We start from the raw sequence: 8,965 nt of genomic DNA on the forward strand, positions 1-8,965 counted from the left end.
CCATCAAGCTGAAGTAAAAGTGACTGAAGGAGTTGATGATGGTGAAGTGGAACCAGGTATAGATATTAAAGCAGAAAGACCAAGATTTGAAGCCAATAATTGATTTTCTAAAAGCAAGTGTTTTGCACCCTGCTTGGAAGAAAGTGCCTAGCTTAAACCCCGTGACAAAGAACTATTGGGCACCATGGAATCAGTTGAAGCTTGAAGATGGTGTTCTTCTCTGGAGATGGGAAAGTGACGACCTGGCAAACAGTTATACCGAGAAACGTACGGGAATTTGTGCTGCGTCAATCCCATGATAGTTTAACAGGAAAACATCTCGGAGTTAAGAAAACATTGAGTCCACTACGACAGAGATTTTACTGGATAGGTATGAGGTAAGATGTGGAAGAATGGTGCAGGACATGTAGTACATCTTGTGCTCAAAGGGGACCCAAGCATAAGGGACGTGCTCCAGTGAAGTTATATCAAGTTGGCGCACCAACTTAAACCAAACCACATAAAACACCTGAAACAGAATTGTTTTTAAACGTAGGTTTTGCGAAACAACTTTCAAACCACCTAGAGTATAAAGGTATATGGGAGTAAAATAATGGTTACTAAAACTCAAAATCCATTAAAAAATGGTCGTGTATCATCTCAGTTGAATAAGCAGAAAAACTATTAAATATTAAACAAGACAAAAGTTGTAGAAATTAATGTATTATGTGCATTTTGTTTTACAAACAAAAAACATAGGCCAAGAAAGGTACGAAATCTTGTTTGTTTGAACTACTTGACCTATGATCAATATGTACCGCAGTGTCCAAAATGAAAAGCTAGAAACTATCAGAGCAAGAAAGATACTGTTACGACAGCGGAAATCGCGTGACGCTGGGAGATAGTGCTGGAGTTTCCAGAATGTCCCAGTGTTTGCTAGACGCACTCATTTTTAGTAATATAAGCCTGGAAAGGGGATTCCTTTTATCTGGGGCTTATTAGGTCCATGGCTAATATATCCCCCTCTTTAAAAGATAGTAACTCGTCCTTTAATATATTTAATTCACTTTGAAATTTACTAATCTTTTCCATTTGTACTTTTTGTTTCCTTTCTTGTTCCAGTTGCCACTGGTGCTAGTTTTCTTGCCACTGCTGTAGTAACTCTTCTTGATTATTTTCTTTTTCCTCCAACAAGTGCTGTAATCTCTCTTTTTGTTTCCTTTCTTTTTCCTCCAACAACTGCTATGATCTCTCTTGTTTATTTTGCTGTTCAAGCTGCCAGTGTTGCAGGTTTTCTTGCTACTGCTGTAATCTCTCTCTTCTTGTTTCTTTTCTCGTTCTTCTTGTTTCTTTTCTAGTTCTTCTTGTTTTTTTTGCTGTTCTTGTATTGCTGCCATCAAGTCTGCTAAGCTGTAGTTTGATTTGCCACTTGTCGTTTCCATATTCTTTTTTTTTCTTTTTCCATCCCACTCTTTGACATCAATTTGTTACGTATCTGCTTCTTTGTTAATTTCAGGTATAAATTCTTTCTGAGGAACCTCAGCGATACAAGTCCCTTCTTGATTAACCCAGTTTATTCTGTCTCGATACAAACTTTGTAGTACACAGAATTCCACAGTCATTACGTTTCTCGTTACTTTAAACTTAACAACATTTATAATACACGCTATAAATCACGGTGATTCGCACACTTTACTTAGCGTCACTACTGTCTGCTTCTTTAATTATCTGTCTCTTTATCTATCTATATAGCTGGCTTTCTTTGCCAGGCTTATATACAAAAATAAGAGTGTCCATCAAACACTCGGACATTCGCGGGGTTCCCCGATAATTCGAGAAACTCCAGCGCGCATGCTCCAGCGTCACGCGACTTCCGTTGTCGTAACAATATTCTTAGTTTCTTTTAGTACTTTTTTTCCATACGTTTATATACAGATATTACAAGTTTACTATGTGATACACCCAATTGAAATGTATCTATCTGTTCAGAAACAAAAGAACAATTACTGTTTACTTTTTGAACTGGTTATGGTAACACCCTAGAATAGTCAAATTCTTCGTTCCAGTCGTCAAGCGAGATAGGTTTTTTCCCATCCTTTATCCGCATCATTCCTTAGCCTGACTGCGTTATATTGTGTTCCATAATTTTGTAACAAATGTGTATCTGTCTTTCTATGTGTGGGTGACCTAAAGAAACTATTAGTATTTATCCAACACGAGTAAGGTATGAGCAATATTTATTCATTTTTAATTTCACCAAAATTTCGCTTTATCCGAACAAACTGAAAATAAAATAATAGAGGATAAAAAAGACTTCTGACAACGACATAATGTACACAAGAAAGGTTAGTTAGTAGCGCACAGAACAAAACATTGAGTTCGGTAGTGCGAGTGTTCCACGCTTCTGTCCAGAAAATCGTTAGGACTAACACTGAACTTTGTATATTTTTTTGTAAAACATGACAAGTCCCTGAACAAGCAGAGATCCTGACGAAATTTCAAGTGTGACTTAGAATTTTGTTCTAGAATAAAAAAAAACAATAAGTAAACTTACATAGAATATCCTGCAGCCTGAAGAAAAGTAGAATTAAAATATATAAAAAAAACATCAAAACACCACGACTCACTACGAATATCAATTAGCTAGTATTGTAGGTAATCAAGGACAAAGTCGACCAGCTATCAGACCTAAGGTTGTGATTATTCTCCACTGAAGGCTGCTGTATGTAGATATACTCGATATTTACGAGACAGTTCGATAAAACATCAAAAAGATGTAAAGAAACTTAACCATCCATTAAAACCGCACTGTCAGTAATATACATTTCTCACCTATCAGGGCGTATGAAACCAAACAAGTCTTTAATTGCGGGCACATAAAGTTTATATAAATACATATAAGGCCACATAAAATCAAACTTATGCCCACTGAATCACAGAATCAAACCTTTTGAATACATAAAAGGTTTAGGAAAATGTTTTCAGATTAGATGTAGTGCAGTGATACCATCTAGAAGGCTTTTTTTTTTTTCTCCGGTAAACGAAAAATGCAAATCGCTAGCTATTAATGCCAGCTTACTAAAATTTCCTCTCTTTAAACAACAAACAACATAAATTAAACGCATTTTATAATCTAATTTTATGATTTGAAAGTTTGAAATATTCGCGAATAAAAAAATTGTCATAAATAAGCCAGAAAATTACTGGTCCCATTCCTTGTGTCAGCCAAAGCTATACATATCTGATTATAATCTATAAAAACTAAGAAAGTTGCTTTATTTGCTGAAAAAAAAAAGAATAAATATGTGTGAAGACATGCATTACAAGGCTATGACAAATGCTTGAAATTTGAATAAACGTCCGAGAAATGTATTGGACATAACCACAGGTGTGGCTTTCGTTGTATCAGTGAACAACTTTAAGATATTGTTGCGTATCTGCTTGTTTGTTAATTTCCGGTATAAATTATTTCCGAGGAACCTCAGCGATACAAGTCCCTTCTTGATTAACCCAGTCTATTCTTTCTCGATACAAACCTTGTAGTACACAGAATTCCACAGTTAGTACGTTCCTCATCACTTTAAACTTAACAACTTTTATAATACAAGCTGTAAATCACAGTGATTCGCACACTTTACTTACCGTCACTATTCTTCGCTTCTTTAATTATCTATCTATATAGCTGGCTTTCTTTGCCAGGCTTATATACTTAAAAAGAGGGCGTCTAGCAAACACTCGGACATTCGCGGGGTCTCCCGATAACTCGAGAAACTCCAGCGCGCATGCTCCCAGTGTCACGCGACTTCCGCTGTCGTAACAGTATATAAGTAATCAAAATCTGATTTCTTTTGATTCTAATTTTATATCGGTGACACTGATAATCATCTGCTGTTAGTTGACGTAATCTATGCCAAATTACTGGACATCTGTTTTTAGTCGATGTAATTCTATACCAAGTTACTGAACATTCGCTCTTAGTTGATAGAATTCTATAACATGTTATTGAACATCGATGTAAAGCTATACCAAGTCACTGAACAGTTTTCAGTCGATGTAAGTCTGTCTCAGTGCCAGTGATCAGGTTATTGTATGTGGTTGATGCTTCCATGCTGGTGATCAGTGAATAGTTGAATATAGTTAACGAAACTGTATATACGTTTTATAAAACTGTTGACTTTATTTCATATATCTTAAAAAGTGACACCAAAGCATTATAATACAGGAATGATTTAAAAAAAAGAAACATAAATGCGTTAGTATAGAGGTAGATTTTTGAAAAGAAACACAGAAGTATTGTTATAGAAGTAAATTTAAAAACAATCTCCAAACATTATTACGTATATATATATATCAAAAACATGCAGAAAAACATTGTTATAAAGATATTTTTCAAAATGGGACACCAAAGTATTGTTGTACAGAAATATGGTAAAAAAGAGACATCAAAGCATTATTATACAGAAATATGTTAAAAAGAGACAACAAAGCATTGTTATACAGAAATATGTTTAAAAGAAAAAACAAAATATTGTTCTGCAAGAATATGTTCAAAAGAAAAATTAAAGCCTTGCTATACGGTAGCTTGTTTAGAAAAGATACATCAAAGCATTATTATAGAAGAATATGTTAAAAAAGAGACACCAAAGCATTATTACAAAGAAATATGTTAAAAAGAGACATAAAAACTTTGTTATGCAGCAATATGTTAAAAAGATATAACAGAGTATTATTATACAGAAATATATTAAAAAGAGACATAACTGCGTTGTTATGCAGGAATATGTTGAAAAAGACACCGAAACATTATTACACAGAAATATGTTAAAAAGAGACATCAAAGCATTATTACACAGAGATATGTTAAAAGAGACATCAAAGCATTATTGTGCAGGAATATGTTAAAAAGAGACAACAAAACATTGTTATAAAGATGCGTTGTAACGAAAACGCACCAAAACGTTGTTATACAGGTATATTAAAAAAATAAAAAGACTGAAAAGATTGCTAACTAGATTTTTCCGGAAAATAATACAAAGCATATTGCAGAAAGAACTTTAAATAAAACCAGAAATGGTGAGTTGGTAAATGTAATAAATAAATTATTGTTATTCATTCTTCGAGTTTTAAGCATATCTTCAGTTGCGTGGTTGAAACTATTGTGTATACAAACTCAGCTGCCACATAATTAAGGCTCTTCGAAAAACTATACAAAAAGAGTAACAACGTAAACGGTGTGTCGGTCACAGGGATATTCGGATACTTGTCTCTCTACAAAGATCTAGTAGGGCTGTTTCCTTATACACATTAATGACTATAGACCAAAGTTGTAATTCAGTATTATTACAAGTTCCATTAGTTTGGTCTGGTTTCGTGAAGCTCTCAATATTCTTCTCACCCAGTCATTCCTATTTGTTGAAATTATTGATTCATTCCTATTCATCGAGGTCGTTGAGTCATTGCTATTCATCGATGATCACTGACCCGTTCCTATTCGTCAAAGATAATTAAATAATTTGTATTCGTCTAATCATTGAGTTATTCCTATTCGTTAGAGATCATGATAAACAACCATTATAAGTGATTCTCAAAACTCATTTGTTCAAACAGAATACTCTAGACGACACAGATTGCCATTGCCAGTTCACGCTCCCTTTTTGTATCGTTGTCAGAACGAACATTAAACAATAAAATAGCAGAAAATGGTAACCCACGTTTCAAGTTAATCTTACGGGATTATATTTAAATTCCTGGCTAACTAAAGAAAATAATATATTAAAATCTCAGTCATTCTAATAAGAAAAACAGCTGTGCATATCGATTATATCCCTTCTAGAGTAATTTGGTAAAGCAGAACATCCCTACGACGAAAGTTAGTCAGAAACAGTGAAGTTTAAGTTTCAATAATTTTTTTTATTGACATTTATTTTTTGTTGCTTTATTATAAAATGCCGAGAACTTAAACTAGTCATGTACGAAATGCTTTATTTCCTATAAGCTGTAATAGTTTTGCAAGTACATATCTAAATACGATTCTAATTACATATTTCTCTAACATACATATAATACATGTCACGATTTGATTGTAAGACAGGTAAGGACAACTTTATTAGTTGCATCTAAACCTGAAACCTGTTCTTGACTTACTGTGTTTCCAACTCTAGCTTTTGTGGCAGGCCTTCTGCTTTTCCAAACCAGGAGAAAATTCAAGTTACTCAAAGTAAAAATAAGTAGGACGGTAAGCAACATACTATCATGGAGGAGATATGTTAACATCATGTTTTAGTTCCTCTAAGACATCGATCTCGCAAGCGTCAGTAATGTTTTTTTAGCTCGACAAACGTTGTAAGTACTTGAAGAATTTGTGTAAGCTCTATGACCCTATGGTTACCTTGACCTACAGGCTATTGACCCCTTGATAACGTCGTCCAAAAGGCTAGTTATCCAACATTTCTCCAAATTTTGAGAATAACATACAAAAAAATAAAGTAAAACTAAAGCCTGAGTGAAGAAAAACGTGTTTGAGAAAAATCAGTGAACAGAAAAACAAAAATGCGAATACACAGTGACAAGGAAATGCACTGAACAATCATGGATGGAGCTTTAGGAAAATAGAATAGCGAATAAGTATTATTGTGAGGCGAATCTTTCATTTTTATACCATTATGAGAGGATGAATATAAAATGAAATTACGAAATTATAAATATGTAGAAGTTGTTTGCCATAAGGACTTAACCTTTGGTCACACTTCAAGATCACAGCAAATGCCATCTAGATAGAAGTAAAATGTGAATCTCTAATGATCTTATTAGATGAAATATCATTCCTTATATAACTGGTCGTCTGAGATTTATACAGTTGCTTCTACCCGTTAACGTCAAGGACTGTACCTTCACTTCAAAGTAAGTCGAAGGAAGCTTAAAGTCGACATTAACTGAGAAAACGATGAATTAAAACTTAGTTTACCATCTTTATTGAACATATGGTCTCCCCAGCGACGACTCGTCTCAATGTTAGAAGTAAACCGACTACATAAATAAGTCAACAAAAGATTCGACCACTGATGTAGTTATATACAACCTCTGTTTGTTCAGATAGTAAAGTATGAAGAACTGACTTTGTTCGCTTACATTCAACAATTAATGCTTTGAAGATTCTTTATTTTAAAGAAGTGTTTCTCTATTGAAACGACAGACTTCTGCAAAGCTTCAAATTACTTCTAGACGGTTATAAGTATTATGTTAATTATAATAAATTTTTATATTCTGCAAGTGAAAAATATTTGTCCAAAGTTCTAAGAGGGCTTCTATTGCAAATGAAGTCACTTCATTCTTAAAATTAAATTACAGAAATCGCGAATGTATTTAAAAACGAAGCTCATAAATTGTCTGAAAGTCGTGAAACTCATTTCCTGTTCGTTTAAATATTTTACATTTTATTACATAACGTTCTGACCATGTTGAATAATATAAACAACGTATTTATTTCCAAAGTAACAGAGTTTAAAATGATCATATTGGTTCAATTTATATAGACATTGACATTTTAAATAAAAGGTTTATTAATATTTTATTTTTCACATTATCAATAGGACATCTCCAAAGCTGAAAAGTGACAGATTTTTGCAGATGCAGTTGAAACATTACATTTAATGTGAATTATCTGATTGTACACGGGGTTTGTTTAATGGACCGATCCAGTATTGGAGAATAAATGTTAACTATAATTCACCATCTTTATCTACACAAAATGTTGCAAGTCGGAATGCAAGATGATGTCCTTGTGAAGAATAAAGTACTTTTGTCCAACATAACTTTACATCTTCATAGCACCAGAACCTCTGAAATGCACATCTACAGTTTCTTTCAATATCCCTGTATATGGTATTTACTCTCCACTACCTTGAACTTTTGCTTAAATGAGCAATGTAAGGTAAAATTAACAGCTGATAAGTCTGACATTGTTCGATATACAAGACTATTTAGTTTAGGAGTTATTATTTAGTGATTCAGTATTTACTTATTATTTAGTTTTCATAACAAGAGTGTTAAAAGTAAATTATTTTAAAAGCGATAGTTATGACAAGTTTCGTTACGTAACTCTGTACTAGTCGCATGTTGTGTATGTAGTTTAATTGTTGTACTAGGCTGTTGTAATATTGTTGACATCATTTTACTCAAAGTTTCTAAGTCTTCCTCGTAAGTTTAATATTATTGTTACTAGAGAAATATACATTTCTAGCTTTTTCTAACGTGTGTTATAAAATACGTGCAGATACATAGAAAATGTTAAGTAAATGAAAGTGAAAAAAAGTGAAGTTAAATTGCATTATTGTCAGTTTAGCCATAACGGACGATTTCTAAAGTGAGTTTCACATTTTGGATTGTAGCAACAGAGATAAAGAAGAAGAATTTGTCTTTTCAAAGGTTGTTCTAAAGTAATTGAACCCGCCTGTGTGAGCTTTGACGAAAAGGAAACCGTTTTTAAAGATCTGGATACAGTTGTAGTAACCAACAGCTATAGTGGTGATTTTGGAGTGATTTTCACAGCTCGAATTGTAGCAACAGAGATAGAAAAGAGTAATTCGTCTTGTCAATAGGGTTCTAAAGTAATTTAACCCGCCTGTGTGGGCTTTGACGGAAATGATAATTATTTAAAACTCTAGATTCTACTGCGATAACCCATTGTCTAGAGCTTTTTTTTTTACATGCGTTTGACTTGTTTTGAATATATATTATTTTAAAACACGTAGATTGAATGCTGTCCGCTTATTTGCCCTACCACTAGCAACACTACACTGCTTGGATTGCTTTGGAATCTGATAAACTATTACACCAAGACCCCTTTCTTTCATGACACTGTTAACGTTATTTCCACCTAATTTATATTTATAATTCAAGCTATGATAACACCACATGCATTATCTTTCATTTATTATAACTAAAACCCATTTGCCATTTATTTGCCCAACTCACTAAATGATCTAAA

This window comes from Limulus polyphemus, unplaced genomic scaffold, assembly GCF_000517525.1.
Source record: "Limulus polyphemus unplaced genomic scaffold, Limulus_polyphemus-2.1.2 Scaffold1241, whole genome shotgun sequence".
In the NCBI taxonomy this organism is placed as follows: Eukaryota; Metazoa; Arthropoda; class Merostomata; order Xiphosura; family Limulidae; genus Limulus; species Limulus polyphemus.